Source organism: Sciurus vulgaris, assembly GCF_902686455.1.
Source record: "Sciurus vulgaris genome assembly, chromosome: 9".
NCBI lineage: Eukaryota > Metazoa > Chordata > Mammalia > Rodentia > Sciuridae > Sciurus > Sciurus vulgaris.
The window spans coordinates 20,746,548-20,772,311 of record NC_136469.1 but is presented as its reverse complement, the minus strand read 5'-3'; the positions used below and the strand labels follow the sequence as shown (position 1 = coordinate 20,772,311).

The 25,764-nt window shown below is 37.2% G+C and overlaps 1 long non-coding RNA gene across 1 annotated transcript; it reads left to right on the top strand.

Annotated features, from left to right (window-relative positions):
- Window positions 1-2,345: 2,345 nt before the first annotated feature.
- LOC306669411 lies at window positions 2,346-24,365 on the top strand. The gene is made up of 4 exons (XR_013766110.1): window positions 2,346-2,493; window positions 4,422-4,612; window positions 20,830-20,988; window positions 24,204-24,365. It is a non-coding gene; the product is annotated as an uncharacterized lncRNA (long non-coding RNA).
- The last annotated feature ends 1,399 nt before the right edge of the window (window positions 24,366-25,764 follow it).

The following is a 25,764-nucleotide window of genomic DNA, read 5'->3' as shown; positions in this document are numbered from 1 at the left end:
TTTTCTTGTGTACACAACATATCTTGTCCAAGTCTTTTTCTTTCTTTTGAAACATACATTCAGTTATCTACTTGTTTTGACTGTAAGCTCACTGTGTGTGTGTGTGTGTGTGTGTGTGTGTGTGTGTGTGTGTGTGTGGAGATTCACTACTTGGGTAGCTGCCACAGTCGATCCCTAGTCTAGGTCATTGCCAAGGTCTTAAGAAGCCTGGGCATGATTCTCAGATTAGGGGCATTACATTTCAAATCTAGAATGTTCTCTAAAATGTTCACATTAGGCAATGCAGCAATGTTCAGAGGTGAAAAGATTGGATTGTGGAGGGCTCTGACCTCATCAGTGTATTAATCCACTTACTGGATTAATAATTTGAATAGACTACTGGGTGGTAACCATAGGTAGGTGGGACAGGCTAGGTAGCAAGGTTTATATCTATCCCTGGCCTCTCCCCATCCTCTGATTCCTGCCATGGACTGAGCAGCTTTCCTCTGCCAGTCCCTTCCACCAAGATGTTCTGCCTCACTTGGAAGCCACAGCAATGAGGTCAGGCAACCGTGGACTGAGATCTCTAAAACCCTGAGTCAACATGAACTTTTCCCCTTTGTTCTTCTTGTCAGGTATTTTGGACATAGTGATGAAAAGCTTACTAACACAAGGGGAAAATCATAGCACATGCATCAAAAACTAGAACACTTCTTGATTTCTCCCCTCTCCCTTCTCGATCTTTTCCATCTTAAAAGAAAAGTCTCCTGGTCAAGTTTTATTTTTAACCCTTTAGAAGGAAGCACACTGCTCAGGCAGTGTCCCCTTTATCTCTAACCAACCAATCTGTGTACCCAAGGAAAGAGCATGTGGAGGGGCATGGCCCCGTTTTCATCATTTCTGTACCTGTTTATAAACATATATTTAAAAGTCATTATTAGAGTCTTTTTGTTACCATATATAACCTAAAAATAAAAATTCTCTTTACCATGGTTTATATTATACCCCATAAATGAAACTGACAGATGAAAGCAATAGTAATTAAATCTATATTTATTAAATCTCACAAAAGTCATAGTTCTTTAAGTTGCTTATATTAGTAACTTTATATTTTTCATTTTATTGAAATATTATCGATAATTTTAGCAATATATTGGTGATCCTCTTAATATCTCTGACTAAGACCATTATAATGGTAAGGAAACTCTTATCTGAAAATGACAGAATAGCCATCTAGAAATGTAAGCAGAGGATTTTTTCTTAATCTGACCTCAGTCTGGAGGTCTTAAGCATAAGAGTTCCAGGTTTGCTGCAGCAGTATGACATAGTTATCGGCAAGGTAGCTTCAGGCTGCTATGACAAAAGACTACAGACTGGTGGCTTATAAACCACTGACATTTTTTTCTTACAGTTCTGGAGACTGGAAGTTCAAGAATGGGGTGCAGCACTATTGGGCTCCATTGAGGAACCTCTCCCAGGTTGCAGACTCTGGTCTCTTCCTATGGCCTCTTCTTTTGAAGGTACCAATCCCATTCATGAGGACTTCAACGTCATTTCCTAATTTATTTTCCAAATGCCTTCCTCCAAATACAATCACAGTGGCATTAGGATTTCAGTGTAGGGATTTTGAAAGAGACAAAAACATTCATTCCGTCCAGTCCTCTTGACACCTTGCCACGCTTAGCACATCTTTGGCTTTCATTTTCAGCCTTGCCTGCTTGTGGTGATGATACCTCTTGCAGCCTAAAGCACCGTGTTTCCACAAAATGGTATCCGAAAGCAGAGAAAGACCATGTTTAAATATCTCAAGTGTGTTAGTCCTCTCTTAGTCAGGGAGGAAATTTCCCAGAACTTAGCAGTCAGGTTTTGCAAGCCAGGATTAACTAACATTCCCATGCATCTACTTGAAGGGAAGCTAGGAAAACAATTAGGTAGAATCGTCTATCATGGGAAGTGGCTATTCCAGCCAAGATGCTGAGGGTCTGGGACCAGAGTTGGATGCTTATGACTGCTGATTTGCAACCAATACTGTTTGCCAAGCAAAGCACTAACAAAATAATATAGGCAGGAAACTGCCCAAATGGTAGAGGTGGGAAACTAAGACTCAGCACTTACACTCAAATGCCATGACGATTAAAAAATAAAGTACTTTGCAACCATTGAGCAAAATATATCAGTCTGGATGACTCCCAGGGGTCCTCACAGGGTCATTTATTACCTTAGCGAGGGTGTCAGCTCTCAGGTTCCCATTAATGGAACACTCACACTGACATATTAACAGAAGAGCCATTTATTTATTTATAAACAGAAATAGAATTTTCACATGGATTGAAGTAACTGAGTTCAAGACAAGTGCATATATTTCCCCCTTTTTAAGTAGACTTAAAAAAAAGGGAGACTTCTGAATCAGAAAATTGTTTTGTGGGCACAGAATCAACAAAGGAGTGTGCGATTGGCAAGCCAAGTGACCAAGACGCTCTCGACATTGGGACCACATCACTTGCAGCCTGTTAAGTAAGACTTCTTCCTCTCTGGATAGTGCTTAGGTGGTAACTTGGTGCTTCCAGCTCCACTCCCGGGCCTTTAGAGGCACGGATACCTGTTTGAGGAGTTTATCATCCCATTGGAATCAATTAAATTACCCTGTCTTGAGAATTTCAGGCTTTTAGAGAACCTCAAGACCTTTGATGTATCCTGAAGTTTAATAACTGAGAGATCTTATTTCTATCATTTCTGTATTGTTGGTGGTAACTGGGCACACCAGTTACTCGTATTTTTCTGCCAAAATATCTATTAGTAATGTTTTTTCAAAGTATTCTCTCCCTCTTCTCACGGTGCTGCTAATTTCATTAGAAGCATAAAGGAAGCTTAAAGAAATTGAAATAACTATTAAATTGCAATCTCTTTTTCTAGGAAAAAAAAGCCATAAAACTTTATTACTTAATCTTTTTTTAAAAAAATCCCTCCACATCTGTTTATTTTAAATACATTTGTTTCTTATTTTAGAAAAAAGATTATTAAATTAATAACTTCTGTAGTGTTTTGTATATGGTTACACTGGAACAGATATTTGCAGGTATTTCATTCTAACATCAAAGTAGTATAATTTTCAATAGATTAATAGTTAGTTTAAACCAGCACCTATAATTCTTCAAACTGAATTGGTTTTGAAGAATATAGTTACAGAAAAGTCCCTTTCAATGTCTTCATTTAAAAAGATTAATGTTTGTGAGACACAAAAACATATTGATTGAAATGTATTTTTTTTTGCCATAGAAAACATTCACAGAAAAGATACATAGAAGTGAAGTCAATGTGAAGAAAATATGCTTTAGTTGGTATGATTTGTACAAGTGAACACTTTACAGGAATTATCGAAAGATGCTTTAGTGCACCACTTTATTTCATACACCAGCACAGTTTCTATGCCCCAAAATTTCATGAATTAGTATTACAACAAAAGGTTATTGAGAAAATTCTGTACCCAATAGCCTTTCACATTAGCCATAGGAGAGGATTCCTTCAGCAGCCAGTTTTGCAGTATATACAACATGCCAAATTTGAAAACAGAAGGTTCAATGATGCTACAACATCGTGAGACTAAAAATACTTTTGTAAATGAAGTGACCTTCATTATTTTGTCAATGAGCTCATGTAGTGATGAAAAGGCCCACGTCAGGGTACGCAGTGTGCAGTGTGATTGCAAATTCCTTCCCCCTGTTCTCAGATACGCAAGGGCTCTGAAGTTTCTTCTTCTTCCTAACTGATCTCAGTAGTGCTTTACATTACCCTATGGTGATTTTCCTGTTCTCTCTCAAACTCATGTTGGAACTTAATGCCAGTGAGGCAGCATAAAGAGGTGGGCCTATTAGTGAGGTGATTAGGCTAGGAGGATTCTGCCTTGATGGACAGGAGTAAAGCCTTAGAGAAGAACTGGAGGGTTTTAGTTAGGGCCCTTGCCCTCCTGCTTTCTGCATGAGAGGATGCAGCAGAAAGTCACCATTTAGGAAGCAGAGACCAGGCCTTCACTAGATACTAAAACTGCTTGGCAACTTGACCTTGGACTTCTTAGCCTCTGGAACTGTGAGAATTTCTTTTATTTATAAATTACCTAGTGTACGGTATTTTGTTATGGCAGCACAAATAGACTAGGACACCCACAATACTTGGTGGATGACTTGGAATGGGAGGCAGATACAGAATTTAGTCTCATCTAAAATGTTCTCCTGCCAAAAACTTAAATATATAGTCTTATGAGATATTATTCTGTCTTATTATGCCAATTGGTTGCCTTGTGACTACATCCAGGTCACTGTCCTCTTATGGATTGACAGGTAGGTTCGTGGGATAGGCACTGGCTAATATCTTGGTGCAGCATTTTTCTACTTGTCTCAGTCTTTTCCGGATGCTTCCACAAGGTCGTTTCTCTTCTCGGTCACCAGATTCTCTGCTGACCTCCAATGCTGAAGTCTGACTTGATTCTGTGGTCTTCGCTCAGACTCTGGGATCTGACTGTCTCTCACTTGCTAACTGGGACCCACTAGGTTTCAAGATGCCATACGCACTGAGAACTGCTTTTTCCACTTGCTCCTGTTGAAGTATCCTCTGCCTTGCTCTGAAACACTACTACCCAGTAAGTATTTCTGACAAACTTGTCAGCCTGAGACCCCTATCAAGTCTGTCCACATGTTAACAGGCTTCAGTGTGTGACACCTGAAAGTCAAGGGAGGGCTCGGGCAGCTAACCTTGGAACCTCCCGCCATCTGAGCACACCGCTCTTCGTGTTTCAATGACCTGACCTGGGTTAGGTGAGGTCATGCCTCCACACCATGGAGCCCTAACAGGAGGAGCAGAAGCTTGGGGAGCCCCCCTGCCTTCCTGCTTATTCCTAAAGCCATTCTTCACTTGACAGGGAAAATGGAAAAGAAAACAAGTTTCCTTCCTTTTCCTCTATCTTCCTTCTTCCAATATTTCCTTGAGCACAAAAGACGTAAGACCCTTTTTAATTTACTTATCAGTATTTTTCAAATTTCCGGTCGTTGCTCAACAGTCACAAGGGCATGACATTAGTTTAGTGCACAGCTTATTATTTTAAAATGAAGTTGAGTGGATAATGCCAAAATGTGTTGCCTGCTGAAGAGGAGGGAGCATTGCTTTGTGATTCCTTTCTCACACATGCATATGTGAGCGTGCGCCTGGTAACTAAAGAAAATATATTTCTGAATGGGGATCAGGATAAGGATGTTAAAAAATAATGGCTGATAAGTTTCTTTCCTAACTGCTAAGTCAGAGTAGGTATCTCTCCTATGTAGGGGTGCCAGGCTAGCTCAGGCACAGGTAAGGTCCGTGGAGTCAAGAGCCCCACACTACGGGAATTGGGTGGAAGCAGGCTTGTGACGAGCAGGTTTATTGCGGGAACAGGTATACATTTTATAAGTTTCTTGCCCAATCACAATGTGCCAAGGGGGATCAGACCACCAGGCTCCTATACAGTTTCCCTTGGTAACACTAGGTCAACTTGAGGCAGTTATTTACTTTCCTAGGTAGGAGAAGCAGAATGGTCCTCCCTGCAGGTTTACACACTTGAGACATTAACTGCTGCGAACCAAGAACTAGGATTTCTCCCAACATTTCCCCCATTTTTATTAATTTGGGGGAATCCCTTCAGGGATTCCTTTAGGAGGATATGATTGACCTGAATCCTCCTGAGTCTCTTGTTGAAAATGAACCACAAACATTTAAGAACTGCAAGTATGATAAGGAAGAATATACAGGCTAATCCTAACGTTGTAGTAGGATTTAGCATTTAAAGCAGGTTCTATTTAAAGGTAATAACACAGACCTCTCCAGGGAGGGAGAAGGGGGCCACGGCTGGCTGATGTTCTAAAGCCCCAAGAAGTGAGCGCATTTTACATCCTTTATAGGTTAAGGTCTCTTTTGTTCTCCAGTTCTTTCCCCCTTATCTTTCCTTCTTGCCTATGTGATTAGGCCTAGTTTTGCAGGTGAGATGCATAAAGTGAGAAGCGACTGGGCAGGGGAAGGGCCAACATGATTCAGTCAGGTAAATCTAGGAATCAATGGGCTCTGCAGATGTTTGACATTCCTTTCTCCCAGGGGCAGTCTCCAACTTCCAGAGGCAAATGGCTTTCATGGCCTCCATTTCCTCCATTTGACTTGATCCCCTGTTTCTACACTAACTGCCTGTCCCCAATTCTGGCTTCACCCTATACTTTTTAAGAAGCCTCAGAATGTGTTCAATGGATCTAGCTTTTGGTAGTTTAAATAGAAGCCAAAGGAATTCAGTAAAACAAGCAAGAAATTGGTATTTCCACCAAGCCTGGCTGTGGGTGCCTGAGGAACCGGGGAGGATTGGTGAGGATGCTTTGTTTCTTGCCAGGGTCAGTCCTGGATTTCACCTGTCCTATTTTATACACTTCCTATTCTGCTTCATTGTCTTAGATCAGTTTCACTTTTTTGGAAACACTTATTGTCAATCATGGCATCAGAGTGATCAAGAATTGGTCATAGATGTCCACTTGGTTCTTACAGATTCTGCCAAGGTCTCGTGTAGAACTGAGAGACCATGCAACCCAGGAATAGTTTTTATTTTAACTGATGATTACCTGAAAAATGACCAGCAATAGGCTTCCATTTTCTTCCCAATCTTTTTTCAGAAGCATTGTGACTATCAGCATTTTCAAAACCAGATGGAACAGTGTGCACCCCAACATAAATGGCTAGATAGATAATGCTTTCTGGATTCAGTTGGAAGTGTGTGGGAGGAGTGTGTTCAATGTTGCTGTGGCTCAGAAACCTTGCTGGATCACCTACTTGTGAAGTCTTAGTAAGATGTCTGCAAGGCACACAAATCCTCCAGCACCCCATCCCTAATGCATGTATGCTTTTGTGAAAATCCCTTTCATTCACACTCTTGGAAGTGGGGATGATATTTAACTTGTAGTGTATCTGTGGAATTATTAGAGAAATAAAGGTACAGCATATGAAGCATTGAAGTGCAATAAATTGAAGTGATTATTGATAAATAAATTTTGCTTTTTCTATTTTTAGTGCTATTTTACATGCTCTCTGTTGAACTTTTCCTGTACTCTAAATAATCTCTTATTGTGCTTCGAATCACTTAGCTGCTTTAGATGTAAATAAGTGAGGTGTTCCTGACTTGCTTCCATAGAATAAAAGACAACATTCTCCAGAATTCTTTGTTTTTTTAGAGGCATTATTTCAGTCTCTATAGAACCAGGCTTAGAGCCAGTATGATGATTTTGTTTTCTGGTTTCAGCAGCATTGAATGGAGACCAACTGTTTCTAAATACTTCAATTGTACAGTGTCAAATTATTCCAGTGTCAAATTTGAATCTTGAGAGTATTTAAATTTTCCGAAGTAACTGAAAATTGGATTTGCAAGAGATTTCCAGTGGCCTTGATTTTACAGATGAGGAAATGGACGCTGAGGGATGAAGTAGCTTTCCCAAGTTTGTACATATCAATTCTTACACTTTTACCTTCATAAAACCTGAGGAAATGGAAACCTAGGGAGGTGGAGTAGGTTAGGTCCTGCATCAAAATGTAACTAGTCTTGAAACAAACCATGAAATCCAGCAGTAAAAATTGCTGCCTGAGGTAAAGTATGCATAGAAGTGAAAAGTAAGATGTGATGGGAGGATTTTTTTGTAAATATTAAACTGATGCATTTTTATTTCCCCTTCAAATCACACTCACTGGTGGCCTTAAATTTTCAGGGCTAAGTTCAAGGCTTATTTCTCAGGGAAAGAACAAGAATACTGCCTAAAACAAAGAGACCAATAGTAGTCTGTTTTGAGAATAGTTTTGAAAGCCAGATGTTGTCAAAAAGGGAAAGGATTTCTTAGATCATGTTTTCACTCTCTTATCTACAGAGGTTACTTGGTGTGCTCGATTATACAGTATTATGAAGGGAGATACCATCCAGAGCATAAAAGGAAGGGGAGAGAGACAGGCACTCAAAGTCCTGGGGATGGTGCAAAGACCAGGAGGAAGGAGGGTGGGGAAGTCCAGCCACAAGGCTCTGACCCCAGTTGAATCCAGATTGTGCCTCAGTTTCCTCACTCAGACTCAGACCCCCTCATGTGACTTCTGCTGAAAATCCATGCCTGGCCAGCACTGCACTTGGGCCCTAGGTATCATATTCACTGGGCTTCAGAAGAACTACAGTCACCGATTATCCTCCCTTTTGTATTATCAGGGTTTTTCTCTTCTCCTGTGTAGTTCCCATCAAGCATAAAAACGAAATTTCCACTATAACAACATCAGCAATAAACATTAATGGAATAGCACCAGCAATAATCAAACAGAAAATACATTACCTCTATTTCCTCAAGTTACTGCCCATTTCATGCCTTTATTTAGACATAAAGCCTTCAAATAGTTGACTATTCATACTCTCACAGTTTTTTCCTTTTTTCTTTTCCCAAGCTAGTATATATTTATTTCATGGGATGTTTAAGTCAGCTTTTTTTTGCTGCTGTGACTAAAAGACCAGGCCAGAACAATTGCGAAAGACGGAAAGTATACTTGGGGGCTCACAGTTTCAGAGGTCTCCGTCTGTAGAAGGGCTGGCACCGTCCCCTGGGGCTCAAGGTAAGGCACATCATGGTGCAAGAGTGTGGTGGAGGGAAGCAGCTCACAGAATGATCAGGAAGTGGAAAGAGACTCCGCTTGCCAGATACAAAATACATACCCCAAAGGCATGCCCCCAATGCCCACCTCCTCCAGCCACATCTTACCCCATCTTACCACTCAGTTAATCCTGTCAGGGTATTAATTTACTGATTGGGTTAACAATTCAATCATTTATTTTCTCAACTTTCTTGCATTGTCTCACACATGAACTTTTGGGGGACACCTCACATCAAAACCATGATATTAGGATATGTCACATATCTTAAATATACAGATCGTTGAGTTTTACCAAAGGTACACATCTGGGGAACTATCAAAATATAGAATATTTCCAATTCTATGCTAGCACATAATAGCCTTTCCAACTGAGGCGTCCACTGGATTTATATTATCTTACATTAATTTTGCCTTTTAGAGCTCAATATAAACAGATACTAAGAATCTAAATTTGTTTTGGTTATGCATTCCTGTGTTGAATTGGATTGTGTCCTTATCTAGAATGTTATACATAAAACCAGGAGGAAACTTTATATGTAAGTGTTTTGTGAACTTACACTTTTCATTTCCCTGCTTGGAATTGGAAATGATAGATGGGACATAGGCATATCTAATGGCATATCTGATTTAGAAGAAACTTCTAATTTGCTTCCTAAAGTGGTGTAATTATCCGTTCTCCCACCAGTGTTATATGCTAATTCCCATTGATCCACAACTCAACATGGTCAGTCTTTGTTCCATTATCTTACTGCATTGGCTAAAATAACCCACAACACTTTGAAAAGAATTGAACCTCTTTGTTTTTTTTTCTAAAATGAGGGTAAAACTATACAAAATGTCATCAAGCAACATTCTAGCTGTGTGTTTTTTGTAGATATTCTTTGCAAAATCAAGTTATTTTCTATTCCTATTTTATTGGGGGTTTTTAAAAATCATATCATACTTATGAAAGCATTGATTGAGATCATCATTTGGTTTTTATTTTTACTCAGTTAACATAGTGGGAAATTTTATTGATTGTTTTGAATGTTAGAGGCAACCATGCATTTTTCAATTACCCCTCCAATCGGGAAATACTGTCCTATAATTACCATATGCCAAATAGGTAGAATGCAACAGATAAATGGGCATAATTGGTGTTATACAGCTTTTCATGGGTATACTTTGTAAATATCTCAAAGAGATCTTTAATTCCATGAGAGAACAGTGAAAAAGTACCTGAACTATGAATTTGTAGTAATAGATTTTATGCCTCTGCCAGTTTTCAGTTGTTTCATTTTAGACAAGTAATGAATCTCTTAAAATTTATTTTTACTGATCTATTTGTTTATTTTTACTGAGGCAAGAAAGGACAATGAACTCCAAAATTCTCACATACGTCATGATTACTGTGACCTTTGTAACTCTTAAACTAAACAAGAAATCGAGATAATTTATAACCAGAGAAATCTGACAAGGCTTTGTGTGTGTATGTGTGTACGTTTGTGTGCATGCACGCATGCATGAGTATTTGAGCACACCAGCATGTTTTTTCTTAGAGATTACATAGCATTCAGAGGAAAAGTAGAGGGACAGCTTTTACTCATAGAAGTCAATAGACTCCTATCCAATGACATACTACAGAATCAGAAAAAAAATTCTAATCTAAATGTTTCATATCTTAAGTGTAACATATTAGGACCCACTCCTTGAAATCTCTATGAGCAGAGATAGAAACAAAAGAATATTTATGCAAATACACCTAGCACTAATTAGTATTCTGTAAAGATACCAAGCTAAGATGTACCCTTTATGTTACCATTACTTACTTGTCTCACTCTCTCAGTCATTTAGCATTCTTTGGGAATGCTCCTGGTCATTGGCTCTTATTGTATTATTGTCACTCCAGTGCATTGTAATTCATAAATAATTCCCGCGAAGAATGTATATAGTAGACAAGGAAGAAGGTTGATATTATTATAGGAATAACCTTGGAACTGATCTATTCTTAAATGCAAATGATTTGCACACTTTAGTAGTTTTATTATTAATGACTTACTAGATCCCACATCAAAGGTATGTCCACCAAAGCTGAGAATCTTTGCTTTAGTGTAGCTTTTCACATCAAGGCCATCGGTGTGGGCTCTTAAATGTCTTGAAGGAGATTTTATGCATGCATTGAAAGGACTATGCTCAATTACATAGTCTTAAAATTAACATATCTTTGAAAGTTGTAATGATAAAGAAAACTTGCACCTCTTAAGCTTTTAATTTGACTAACAAATCTTGTCCTATTTATAACAACTAATAAACAAAAAGTAATTATTTCCCTTTTTTGTTTGATGAATGTTTAATTAACTCAAGTTGAATATACTAAATTAATGTAAACAGTTAAGCCCATTTACAAATTTAGTAAATTATATTTTCTAAAATATTTTAGACTATTCTTATAAATTTGTCATATTCAAATTTTTTAAAAAGAATTTTTAAAAACTTCCTGACAGCTGAGAGTCCACTCCACCAAGAAACACCTAGTTATGCATTTAAATCAGTCTTATGGTCATTGTAAATTTATAAATAAAGTACATTTTTATGTTCTGTGTTTTTATAATCTTAGGCTCTTAGGCTCTTATTTTTAGCTTGAAAATACAATTCCATAATCCATTGTGCATTTTAATTTATGCTCTTATCCTTTAATACATTAGATTCCATTAAACACTCTAAATGTGTTAAAATACTGAATATATTAAACTGTCCTGAAAATGTAAAGGTTTATTTCAGACCTATAATTCAGTGCATAAATTGTCTTGAGTTAGTATATTCATCATTTGTTTATTTAATTTCAAAGTTTCTGTGGTTGCAAACATCCTTATTTTTTAAGAAAATAATATTTACCATTTCAGGGAAAGGGATGCTAAAAGTTCATGATAATGGTATGATTACTTAAGGTCAGAGCCTAATATACGAATGGATTCCACTTGACATGACTCGGGCCATCTTGAATCAAAACCACCATGATTGCCCCAGAGATGATTTTTTTCTTGCATTATTTCCTAGCAAACTATAAATAGACAAAACCAGTAGAGTGGTATATGTGGAACTTTCTTAAAGTACCTGGCACCGGGAATGTGCCTATTCTTTGATATTAAGATAAACCAGGTACATTCCAGGTAGGCCAAAATCACTTTTGTCCTCACTCGTTTATGTATATCCCTCTTTTCGATCCAAATTCAAGGATCCAGTTGGTCTTGCTGCTGCCCAGAACCGCGCTTCCATCAGTAAGGCCCCCTAAAGAGTGCACTCTGTGCAGTTCTAGGTTTGTCCACCTCTTGTTCCTTGGTCTCTCAGCACTGTGGGGCCATGCCCAGAAGCTGGGTTCTTCCAGAACACCTAAGAATAAACACAAGGGCCATGTATATAGAGTGGAAAGTTGAACATCTAATTGTCATGCTTAGACTTTCTTCAAATTCACTATCTGATCAGGGGCTTTAAGACTAGGCTCACTCAATTCTTTCATCTGATTTGCTTGGACTTACACCTGTACTCACAAGAAAGTTAGACTTAACTTCCTACTGGATTGAATTCTACAGATTTTCAAATTTAAAGGGTCTATGTTCAGAGATGTTAAGTTATATTAATGACGTTAGCTTGACTTTCCCTGTCCAGATACTTTTTGTTCCATTCTTTAGAGTCTACATTATCTCTTATAACTTGGTCTAATATTTTGAATTCAGCTTATTTTCATGTGAATATGAAAGCTCAACTTTGAATATATGTCAGAGAGATAACTTTGTACAGCCCAATTTTATTGATTAAAATAAATATAGCATGAAATTTGCCATCCTAGCCATTTTAGACACATAACTCAGTATATGAAGTCACAATGTCATGCAACCATGACCACTATTCATTCTCAGAAATTTTCATCATCCCAAAAGACAAATTTTGTACCTGTTAAAAAATAATTCCCTATTCTCCTGTCTCCTCCAACTTCTTCTTCATGTCTATGAATTTGTCTATTTTAGGTACCTTATTGAAGTGGACTCCTGAAAATTACTTGTAATTTTCGTGTCTGACTTATATCACTAAGTATAATATTTCCAGGGTTTCCATGTTGTTATGTGTATCATAATTTCATTAATTATAAGACTGAATAACCTTCCATTACTTGTATGTGGTGTATTTTGTTCAGTCATTCATTTGTTAATGAACATTTTGGTTGTTGGAACTAAAGCTGTTATGAATATGTGTTTATAAGAATCAAGGGCCTGCTTTTAATTCTTTTGAATACATAACCAGAAGTGAAATTTCTGGGCTGTGTTAATTCCATATCTTAACTTTCTACAGAATTGTCATATTGTCACTGTAGCTGAACAATTTTATAGTCCCAGCACCAATGCAAAAGGATTCCAACTATTCCACATCTTTACCAACACCTCCTATTTTCTGTTTGTCCAGAATTTGTTTGTTTTTTTAATACCATCCTAATGGGTGCTAGGTTTTATCTCACTGTGATTTTAATTTGCTTTCCTTTAATGGCTAATTATGTTGAGTATATTTGCATCCTGTTCAACAATTGCATTTGAAATAAAACTAAGTATTGTGTATGGAAGAGCATGGAGATTATATTTAGCACTAAGTTGGAATTGTACTCAAATAAGTACAACTATATGAACTTGAGTAATTTATTTGAACTCCTTGTGCCTCAGGATCTTTATTTAGAAAGTGAGGGAAATCATACTTATTTTTCCATGGTTAACATACACACTCAAATGATGACTGCTATTAATAATAATGTAAACTAAGAACATCCATTCAGTATTATATTTCAAGACACCTCAAGTACAGGCAAAATTGCAAAGGAGATTCCAGTTTCTCTGATAGGGAAGATACCCTATTTCCCACATTATTTAATATAACATTAGGGGAGAAAGAAGGAAGATAGACCTTGAAATAGAGATCATAAACTTGCATGTTAATGTGAAAAAGTTAAAGTGAAATAAAATATATTGATGTCTTTTTCTTAAATAAAACTCTTCCACATTTTTTCCCATTTTTCCCTCCTCTCAAACCCTTTTGCATGGCTGAAGTTCTGAGTTAAACAACAAAAGAAATTCTTTATTTTCTGTAATGGAGGGGCTTGAACAAACTAATAAATCTTGAGCCACTGGCAGACATTTTTCAGTATCCGACACAAGAGTGATGTTTTATTTGCTTAATAGAGAGGGGAATTAGGTTTGGTGGTGCTGTCAGGGCACAGTGATAGATCTAATTTCCCTATCTAAATGAGAACCATTATTTTGGATAAATCCTTCTACTATGTCAGAGAAAATGGAGAGCATGATCTTGTAATATAAACAGAAGAGCGCAAGGACACAGGACTGCCCACTTCTTTTCAGGCAAAGATCTGTCACAAATGAGAGTGGGATTGATTAAAACATCCATTTTCTGACTTCCTGCCCAGTTATATCACTTGTAGATAAGGGACACCGTCTGAGGAAGAATCCAGCTTGTAGTCATTCATCACCCACCGCAGTTTCTCCTTGGATGCTGGAGAATGCCCCTATGCAGAAGCAATTAATGACTGTGCAGAGATTCATGCGATGTCTTCTAAGGCAGAAATACCTCAAACACAAAAATTCTGTACTCATAGCACACGGAGCACATCTGACTTTGGCCGCACTATTCCTCGAAGGAAGTCAACGATAATTTCCAACTTCACAGGTTGGGGACTATTTTTGTGACTCCCGAAACAAATAAGTCAGTTTGCACGGTGCCCACTGAAGTGTTCAGGTTCATGACTATGGTAATCTTTTCCTGTACCTCCAGCATAGAAGAGCATTCAAAGTGCAAATGACCATTTTTTACCAAAATGACTCAGACCTGGTGTGGAATCCTCACACTACTCCATTCTGTGGGTGGCCCTGGGGCAAGATTCTTAATCTCAATGAGTTTCAATTTTCTCATCACTATGATGAGGCTAATGATACTGGCCTCCCAGGACAGCTGGCATGAGGAAATGGGATAACGTTGGTGAAAGTATCTAGCACAGTGCCAGACAAGCAGATATTCAGATAAGTTTGTTTCTGGCTATTTTTTTTTTTTCACAGTTGTAGTTATTATCAATCACAAACTTCCCATGTTATGTATGACTCATCCTTCCAGCTTTATATATAGGCTTCTCAAGGGCAAAAAAAAATCACACTTCCTTTTTCTTTTATGCTAATACACAGCATTGCATGTAGAAATCAATATGGTATGTCTTTTTTCCTAATTATAAAAATAATGTATGTTCATTTTCAATGATTTAGAAAGTACCTAGACTGTAAAGAAAATATATTTAAAATGGCCCATGATGCCTCACTAGAGAAAGCCACTCATAACTCATTTTGACATATTTCCTGCTAGGCTATTTTCTCATGTATGTTTTTAAAAATGAGGATCATGCTGTACATAGAGATTTGTAGTCTGTTTTTTCATTTAGCTTTACACAATGAGCATTTCTCATATTAGTAATTTTATAAAATGTGAATTTTAAAAGCTGCAGCACAGTCCATCAACTGAGTACTCAAACTTTATTTTATAACACCCCTACTATGTATATTACCAAATTTCCACAAGTATAAATAACAATCCAGTTATCAATATGGTAGACATACCTTGGTGCAATTTTTTTAGTAACATAAAATTCCTATGAGTGGTATTAAAAGGTCAGAGAGTGAACATTTAAAATTTTTTTTTTATTTTTACAGACTATATTTTGATTCATTGTACACAGATGGGATACATCTTTTTATTTCTATGGTTGTGCATGATGTAGATTCATACCATTTGTGTACCATATTTTTAAGACTCATTCTTCTCCTCCTTTTAATGTAACTTCATGACTTTTATTCTAATTTATAAAGAAGTCTTTATGTTCAGGTATAACAATATCATTCTTCCTATGTCAACATCCATATCTCTTTGATTTACTTCTGCATTATCAATGCCTTTCACAAGAAAGGGGCCCAATAGATATTTGTAAAATTGAGTTTCCTTGAATTCCCTCAAAACCATGGCACTGTGACATGTTGGGAAGAACAACATTAGGATATTCAGCAGCATCCCTGGTTTCTATCTAGTTGATGCCAGCAGTATTCTTCTAGTTGTGAAAACAATCAATGTCCCCAGTATTGTCAAACATTCCCTGAGGGGGGAAAATCTGGCTCCCAACACACATGCCATCAAGCAACACCACTTTACATTAAGCTAATTTAAAATAGCCAGCAATTTCATGACATGCAGTTCACCGTACAATATTTTGGTGTGTATCTGTTGTCTATGCATTTACCCATGCATACAATTTTATTGAATAGGGCCATACCACTTATACACTTACACACTTTTGCAGAATGTCATTTATTTTTAATCATTTAAAGTATCTTGGTCTCCCTTTCCAAAAATGATAAAGACTTATACCATTTGTTTTAGTGAATTTGTGATATTCCGTCTTGTGAATACCCAAGAACTCTAGAGTCAAATCCTATTGATGTATATTTTGACTATTCTAAAAAAAAATTACTATTATAGATACTATGATATCTTTACCTATACTTATATATGTATGTGTGGATACACATGTATAAGAATGTATGTATGTGATATCTTTACCTATACTTATATATGTATGTGTGGATACACATGTATAAGTATGTATGTATGTGTATAGATAGATACATCATATATCCATAAACATTCATCTACTTTCTTTGTTAGGATAAATTCTCAGAAATAGAATACATTGCTGTTTTCTAAGTACAATCTACACTTGCAAAATTAGACTTTAGAGACTGTAAATTGTACCAATTTTTATCTGCTTTACAGGTTCAAGAATATGCAGATTTCCCCACATCTTTATCAAGTTTGTTATTTTCTTTGGTTTTCTCCCCCCCGCCATTTTCTGAAAAAAGTCATCTTAATTTCTGTTTCTTTGTCATTATATATTTGAGGACATCTGGTATATTTTCTTTAGTTAACTGCCAGTTTTTCTCCTTTCCCGGTTTCTCTTTTTCTCTTATTCTTTTCATTTTTCTATCTCTAATTCTTGTGAGGGTTTCTGGCGTGTTAGACAAAGATTACAATAGAAGAAGGAAAGCTCCTGACTGAGAGTCTCATAGCAAGTTAGGATTCTTTAAATATGACTCTTCCCAATCAGTGGTTCTTGCAGGGCATGCTGTGGGGCTGTGGACATCCGAAAGGTCAGTGGCCCTCACGAGATGGCACAAAGTCACCATCTGTCTTTTCGGGCTCACTCCCTCATGGGGACACAGTGGACTGGGGCAATGACCTGTGGTGACAGCGTTGTTCTGCTGGCTGTGTCCCCTGTGACTTCACATCCCTGTGTTCACAGAATTTTCCGAGATGGCAGGTTCATGATGCGTATAAATATGAACATTTTGAGGGATTCGTTTTTATTTTTCTCAGTAGTTCTACTGTGCATTTTAGCCATCTGTTTAGACTTTATATAATCTGTGAGTCCATTACCTTCCAGGATATCATTATGTTGATATCATGTGGTTTTCTTTGTATCTATACAGAAGCACAACACAAAATAAATATAATTTGTTTTCTTGTTTGGCATTATTGTCTTAAGGTTTTGAAAACTTCTGCAAATTTTAAAAATTTTCATGAGACTGATTTCAATTAAATAATATTTTGTTATAAAGATGATATAGATTACCTTGTACTCTTTTTCTCTATGTAAGGATGCATCATCAGCCTAAAGAAGGAATGAGAAAATGAGCTTTGTCATTCCTCACCTGTAACATCTATGTCTGAAGATGCTGGGAAAAAATTTAAGAAGAGAGGAAGTTTTGGAGAAACTAGAGAAATTGGATAATACTATGAATACAAAATAAAAATTTGACTAAAACTGTATTTCTCCTAGGATTTATATATGTTATTTATTTAGCTTATTTTGTCTTATTCAATAGAACATTTTCAAATCAGATCAAAATGCTAGTTAAGTTGTGATATCACAACTTTGATTTGTGGAGACAAATCATCCAGGTCTTGCAATATAAAGAACTGGACAGTTTAAATGCAGATGTGATGAGCTATTTCAAAGCTAAGAATTCTTGCAGTTTTTCTAACTTGAAATGAAGAAGCCACTGCAGCACCCTACAGGATAATGTCTCTTGCACTGTTTGAAGAAGCACAGGCAACAACTGTGAGATTATAAAGACATAAGGTCGCACTTGTTGAATGTCCCCTACACGCAGGGGCTTACGGACCTTATCTGTGGGACCAGAGTGGGAAAGGAGCTTGCAGTTTATCTAATGGTTAGGCACCAAATGATAACCGTAGTCATTTCAAGCTTCCCTGCCACTCAGTCACAGAAAAGAAAAAAAAAGAAAAAATCCACTTTCACTTGAGGTGCCTGATAAAACAGTAAAGATTGTTGATCATACTAAATCTCAACCATCAAGTCCACTTTTTTTTTTTTTTTTTTTTTTTTTTTTGGTAATGGGTATTGAACCCAGGGCACTTAACCACTGAGCCACATCCCCAGCACTTTTAATATTTTATTTAAAGACAGGTTCTCCCTGAGTTACTTAGGGCAAGTTGCTGAAGCTGGTTTTGAAATTGCAAACCTCCTGCTTCAGCATGCCTCAGCCTCCCAAACCGCTGGGATTACAGGCATGTGTCACTGGCTGGGCAAGTTGCATCTTTTTAATACATTATATGTAATAAAAAGGAAGGTACACAGAAGCACTTCTACTACACACAGAAGTACCATGGCGGCCTCTAGGAAAATCACTGGTTATTTGAGTTGTGAGCTAAAGCTGCTGCCTTTGTAATAGAACACCATTTTCACTTAGAACAATGCATAAGAGACAAATTAAGGTCTTCACACTTAGGAATTTGGCAGACATCTCACCCTTGGGGGAAAAAAAATAACTGACAATGATAAATTTTGAGCTTTCAAGTGGAAGTTCAAATTTTGGAAAAATTGTATCCATTACAATTAACTTGACAGTATCCTCATACTTGAGGACTTTTCGGATGAAATCGGCAGTGACATTCAAGAATATGGTTATTTGATATTGTATAATGAAATGTATCAGTTGGAATATCTTCATAACTCACTGAACTAGTTTCCAAATGTACACATTTATAAAATCATGTAAAGGTAAATCATCAATTTAAAGTTCTATATAGACAATGGATTTTAATGTTTTGGAGTATAAGCAATTTAATAATATGGTTTCAGATTCTATGCTGCAACTAATCTTTAAGAAATTAACACTGGTGAAGTTTGGGTATAGTGTCTGAGAAGAATATTCACAATTATTTGGAGGGTCTATTAAATTATTTTTTCTTTTTTCATTAGGCATCTGTGTGAGGCTGGAAATTCTTTATATACTCAACCAATGTAACATATTAAAACAGGTTGGAAACAGAAGCAGAAAATGCAAATCCAGCTGTCTTCTATAAGGCTAAACATTATAGAGATTTCCAAAACAATAAAATGAATTCCAAATGCAGAAAACTGTACATTTCATAGATGTAAAACTATTCTCATCAAATTTAATTTTGCTTTGGAATATTTTTCATAAATCATATTATTTATGGTTAAAATGTAGTAGGTTTAATTTTGATCTTTTTAAAAATTAATAAATATTTTAAAATTTGTTCTGATTTCCATTATGGTAAATATAAATGGAGACAATCTATTTAAACCCAAGTTCTTTGGGATTCTTAGTAATTATTAAGAGTACAAAGGGTTCCTGAAACTTTATAGTTTGTTTTAAAGAGTATTTTTTTTCTAAATTTTTTTTTAGTTGTATATGGTCACAATATCTTTATTTATTTTTATGTGGTGCTGAGGATTGAACCCAGTGCCTCACATGTGCTAGGCAGGTGCTCTACCACTGAGCCAGAACCCCAGCCCTAAAGAGTATTTTTACTAATGAAAATGAAATGTCAGATTATATGTATGCTTGTTTATATGTATTTACATATGTTCTTTTAGTCTATGCAATTTCTTGTGGAAGTTGCCTGTGTTTAGGAGTGAAAATTAGAATAACTTTCTGGAAAGGAAATCTGTCAGTATATTTAAACATGTTCAATTCTTGCTCTATGTGTATATGTATTTATTAATCTAGGAATGCAGGGGATTTCTGGTAAATGGAAGAAGAAGTTGGTACTTGTACCAACTTTTTTAAAAGTTTGTTCAAACTTGCATCCAAATTTCAAATTTGGACATAATAAGGAAATAATGTAGAAATGACTTACATGTCCACTACATTCTTCAGATTTTGTTTCTTGGTACTTTTTTCCTTTTTATATTTCCTATTTTCAAACTGACAAATCTTGACCAAATGCTAGGTGATTCCACAATCTGGAGAATTTTCTGCTTGAATACAGAATGATCACTGAGGTACTACTCACATCTGTAATATCACAGAGCCAGATGTGTGTGTTGAGTCCTGTGGAATCATCAACACAGACTGCTCTTGACTTATAAAAAACTGGAATCTGACACGATTCAAACTAATAAAATGAACATCTTTCTCCCAAAACTTCAGTCCTTGCATTTGAAATTTTACCCAATTCTTTCTTTTCCTCTGTATAAGTGACAATTTGTCTTCTGCTACTGTTTCTACTTCTACAGAATCTGTTTCTATTTCACCTCAATCCATGTAACTTACCACTGAGTTGGGGGAATACTAACTTCTCACTTGTATTATTGGTAAAGTCTCCTGTCCTCAATGACTCACTCTTTCAGGTAAATCGTGTACCTACTCTATCCTAGTCCCTTAACTAAGGGATGCATGGGTAAATACTAACTGGACATGAACAAATTCCAAAGGATATATTTTCTAATGGACCCAGAAAAATCACAATCTAGTCTGATGTTAACATTCTGCCACAAAACCTCCAGTCACGAAAATCAAATGGTGAAAGAAGAGAGATGCAAAAGGAAATTATTTCGTTATTATTGGCATTCATTTAAAAAAATAAAAAGACATATTTGGTTTTTACTATGAGGCACTGTGGTGAAGACTGGTGATGTGGCTTGCCCTGGTGGAGGCTGGCCCTGGTGAACCTCATAGGGTGGAGAAGGTCATTAACAGTAACAAAACACGTCTAAGTGCATAAGCCATGGTAGGTGTTTTGGAGCAAAAGTATTTTTCTCTGTATTTTGATAAGGTATATAAAAGGTCATAATTGGGACTGAAGAAAAATGGAAAGTATCTGTGTGGAAGACTTTCAAGTCAAGACTTGAAGGATTGATTCAACAGCTGAAGCATTTACTGTGTGGAGAGAAGGTGGCATCCTTATGTGAATACAAAGGGAATGTCATACCAGGTAATATGTATTAAGCACTTAGTAAATCGTAAATGGCAAAACTAAAGACAACAATGATTGATCTCATGAATAATAAGATTGATTCCCATCATGACTCAAGAAGCAGTATGATAGCAATATGATACCCTACTGTTTTTCCTCTGCGGCTGCTACAAAAGGAAATTTCATCATCTCTGTGATGTATGATTTCCTGTTCAGACCAGGGGAATAGAAACAGAAATTTGTTCTCTTTCTCCTTAAACTAGTAAAATCAGTCACTATGTTCTATTGATTGTAGCAGAAAAATAATATTCAGATCTGTTCCTTCTTCTCTGATATCTCACCCCTGAACTTTAGAAATCCCTCTCACACTCTCTGTCTCCCAGCCCCCATCCACAGTTTGAGTTGCTCGTGAGAGTCACAGCTGAGAAACATTTGATGACATAGCTTCCCTGTACACTCCCACAGACTAGAGAGGACAGTGGTGCTTGCTGATGACTTTTACGCCTACATTCCCTGAAGCATCAGATGTGGGGGAAGCACTGTAGGTGTTTATTGCACAAGTAAATGAGATGAAGAGGAAGAAGGGAGGCCCTGGATTAAATATGGATGAGACAAGTACACACAGTACCTTAGCCTGAGGCAAAGCTAAGTGCTGGAGAGATTTGTCCTTGAACTCTCAAATCTGATCTTACTGAGTGGTTATTTTCATGAAAAAATAGACCACACACACACACCCATGAATGCACACACACACACACACACACACACACACACACACACACACACCCATGAATGCACACACATACACACACACACCCATGAATGCGCACACACACACACACACACACACACACACACCCATGAATGCACACACACACACACACACACATACACACACACCCTATACACATTACATTTGCCTCTCTTTTAAAATGCAAAACAACATATTTGGAATATTCTCTTAATATTATAAAATGAAGAGGTGTTTTGCTCTTATTGCCATCAAATGCGCACATGTTGCCTTCGTTGATTAAAACACTTTGTTTTTTTCTGTGCTCATTTCAGCCTCCAAAGGCAATTCTTCAAACACTTTCCTGGGTGTTCTTACATATTTAATCCATTCAGAACTCATGGGACTAAGCACAACACCTCAAGGTAACTTTCCAAAGATCTTAGCTTTTTAACCAAATTTTGTACCACTAGCTAGCTGCTTTCAAGTTGGAGTTGTTTCTAGAATGTTACATGGATTTGGTTGTGGGTGGAACATCTACCTGCCTAATTCTGTTTGGGTACATTTATCATGGGAATCGAATACTTCTCGTATTCTGTTCTTTATTCTTGAAAAATGTGAATGGCATCAGTGATATCAGATACTTAATACTAGCCCCAATTTTCTTTTGAAAATGCAATGTGAAGAGGGAAGAGATTTTGGAGCAGAAAAAATAGAAATTTTCATGTGGATTAGAGACATTCCATTTCATCCCTGCCAACGTAGGATAGGAAACCTTGTCCTAGAGAGAAATAAAGCAGAGGTATGTGAGCTTTCAAAGTCATTGTCGCTGCTAGATCCAGGGAGCAGATGATGTCGGTGGAAATTTGCTATCTGCAGTGCTGGGAACTGAACTCGGAACCTTGCACATACCAAGTGCATGCAGTGGCTCACTGAGCCATACTACCAACCCAGAAGCTTCCTAAGCAAAGCTCTGTTAAAACCCTCACTTGACTTGTACATGGACCAGATACACTTTTTCCATATTTTGGTCATGTAAAGCAAGACTGTGGCTGGTAATACCAATAATGGCAAAAATAAACCAGATAGCTGTGTTGTAAAGTCCACACTACCCTTCCTAATAGCTCAGCCTTCAGGTAGTTATATGTCCTATCAATGGACTGAAAGAAAGACTGCTGTTCCTTGCTTTTAGAGCTTTGTCAAGCAATAACAGATCAAATAATGTCTTTTGAAACTCCTGATAGTCCAAGACGGACAGTTAAAATCGTGCCTTGCTGCTATGTATTTCCTATCAATACCTTTCATATCGTTTTACCTCTCCTTACAAATCAAACTATGATTTGCCATAAACTGAACTGTAACCTGGGAATCCAGCAATATTCCGTAGGCCCATATATCATCAGCTATCTCAAATAACAGCATGTCTGAACTCAGGGGGCAATTTTGTTGATATATGAGGCAGAATGGAACACAGCTTATTCTTTTGCTGTTATATTGACTTTGCTATATGAAAGTGGCAAGAACACAGCATTTCTTTTTATTTTTTGTTTTCTTAAACAACCAGGCCTTGGAAAGCAACTGGAGGAAAACCGTAGCCATTTTCCTGACTGTATTATCATCCTAATGTGCCACCAGAAATTGATGATACCTAAGGAAATAGTTGTATTATTTAATTTATAAAGATTATATTTTAAGCAATCGGTCATTTATTGGATTGTTACAAAACTATTTTAGTTATAAAGATTATATTCAAGTGACAACTATGTATTTAAGAAAAGGAGTATATGAAGCCTTATACTAGTCTGATATTGAGGAGTGGACATTAAATTAGAGGTCTGTATGTGTTATGTTCTGGATGTGAGGTGTCCCCCAGAAGCTCACATGTGAGACAATGCAAGAAGGTTCAGAGAAGAACCGATTGGGTCATGAGAGCCTTAATCCAATCAGTGAGATTAACTGGTGATAACTGAAGGCGGGCAGGGTGTGGCTGGAGGAGGTGGGGCATCAGGGGCGTGGCTTTGAGGTATGTACTTTGTACCTGGTGAGTGGAGTCTCTCTCTCTGCTTCCTGATCATCACCCGAGCTGCTTCCCTTCACCACACTCTTCCCCCATGATGCTCTGCCTTACCTGAAACCCCACAGAATGGAGCCTGCTGTCTATCGACTGAGACCTCTGACACTGTGAGCCCCTAATTAAACGTTTCCTGCTCTACAGTTTTTCTAGCTAATCACAGCAGTGAAAAAGCTGATGAAAATAGTACTTTTTTTGTTGAGTGAAAGGGACTGAACCCTGGACCCCAGCATGCTGAGCTGGGCCCCAACACTGAGCTTCTCTCCAAGCTCCTGGTCACTGAGAGATGTATGTGTTGGCCATGGCCACTGCTTCAGTATTCCCAGGAACTCTCTCTGAGAGCTGTTGGTATGATGTCTGTGTTTCATTCCCTTCCCATATCCGCCCAATTGTCTGTCACCAGCAACTGCATTTCCTTAATTTTTATCCAAGGTTTCCTCTGGCTACTGAAGCCCACAGCACTCAAATACAGTTGGCTTGTGGACTAGCTGGGACCGAGTGGCCCTTGGAGCAGCCTCTTCCACAGACCAACAGGACAGGAGTTGATGTCTTATCCCCTGCTTGGGAGCTGAACTGACTCACAAAATATCCACCAAGGGAATCAGCCCCTGGACATACGTGGAAACTGCCCATGTTAACTTTGCTGTTTCCCTAAATGTGACTTATTCCTGTAATTAGTTTTCTTTGTTTTAAATTATTATTTGAACTCAAATTCCCATATTAAAATCAGCTTCTGAGAAAACTCAAAGAAAGACATCTCTATTTTCTTTTCTGTATTTTCTTATTAGTATTTAATAGTTATACATAACATTAGGATTCATTTTGAAATAATTATAAATGCATGAAATATAATTTGCTCTAATTAAGTCCCCTTACCCTCCCCCTGGCTCCTTTCCTCTACTCTACTGATCTTTCTATTTTACTTACTTTTTAAAAAAAAAAATTAGTGTCTTAAGTATATACATAATGGTGAGATTGACTGTAGTATATTTATATATGTACATTGAAAAGTTAGGACATGGAGCTGGGGTTGTGGCTCAGTGTTAGAGCACTTGTCTAACATGCGTGAAGCACTGGGTTTATACTGGGATGGAACCCAGTTTAAAACCTTGTTAGTGTGATGGTGTCCCACCTATTGATTATTATTTTTATATCATGCACTTTAGGGGTCTTGTTCAGGAGGTTGGTTCCTGTGCCCATATATTCGAGTGTTGAGGCCACATTTTCTTCTAGTAATTCCAGAGTTTCTGTTCTGATCTCTAGGTCTTTAATCCACTTAGAGTTGGCTTTTATGCAGGGTGAGGGATAGGGGGGTCTAGCTTCATTCTTCTATGGATATCTAGTTTTCTCAATACCATTTGTTAAACAACAACAACAACAACAAAAAAAAAACTATTCCTTCTTTTGGCACCTTTGTCTAGAATCAGATATCTATATTTATGTGGATTTGTCTCTGTCTTCTATTCTATTCTATTGGTCTTTATGTCTGACAGTACCATGCTGTTTTTGTTACTATAGCTCTGCAGTATAATTTGAAATCTGGTATTGTAGTACCTCCAACATCACTCTTTTTGCTCAGGATTGGCTATTCTGTGTCTCTTATTATCCAAATGAATTTCAGAACTGCTTTTTCTAGTTCTGGGAAGAATGTCATTGATAAATTGATGGGGATTGCATTGCATCTGTATGATGCTTTTGGTAGTATGGCTATTTGCATAATATTAATTCTGCCTATCCAAGAACACAGGTGGTCTTTCCATCTTCTCAGGTATTCTTCAATTCCTTTCTTCAGTGTTTTACAGTTGTCACTGTAGAGATCCTTCTCATCCTTTATTACTTTAATTCCCAGATTTTGTTTTTTATTTGAGGTTAATGTGAATGGGATAGTCTTCCTAATTTCTTTTTCAGCAGATTCATCATTGCAGTATAGGAAAGCAACTGATTTATGTATGGTGATCCATATTGTGCTACTTTACTACATTTGTTTATCAGC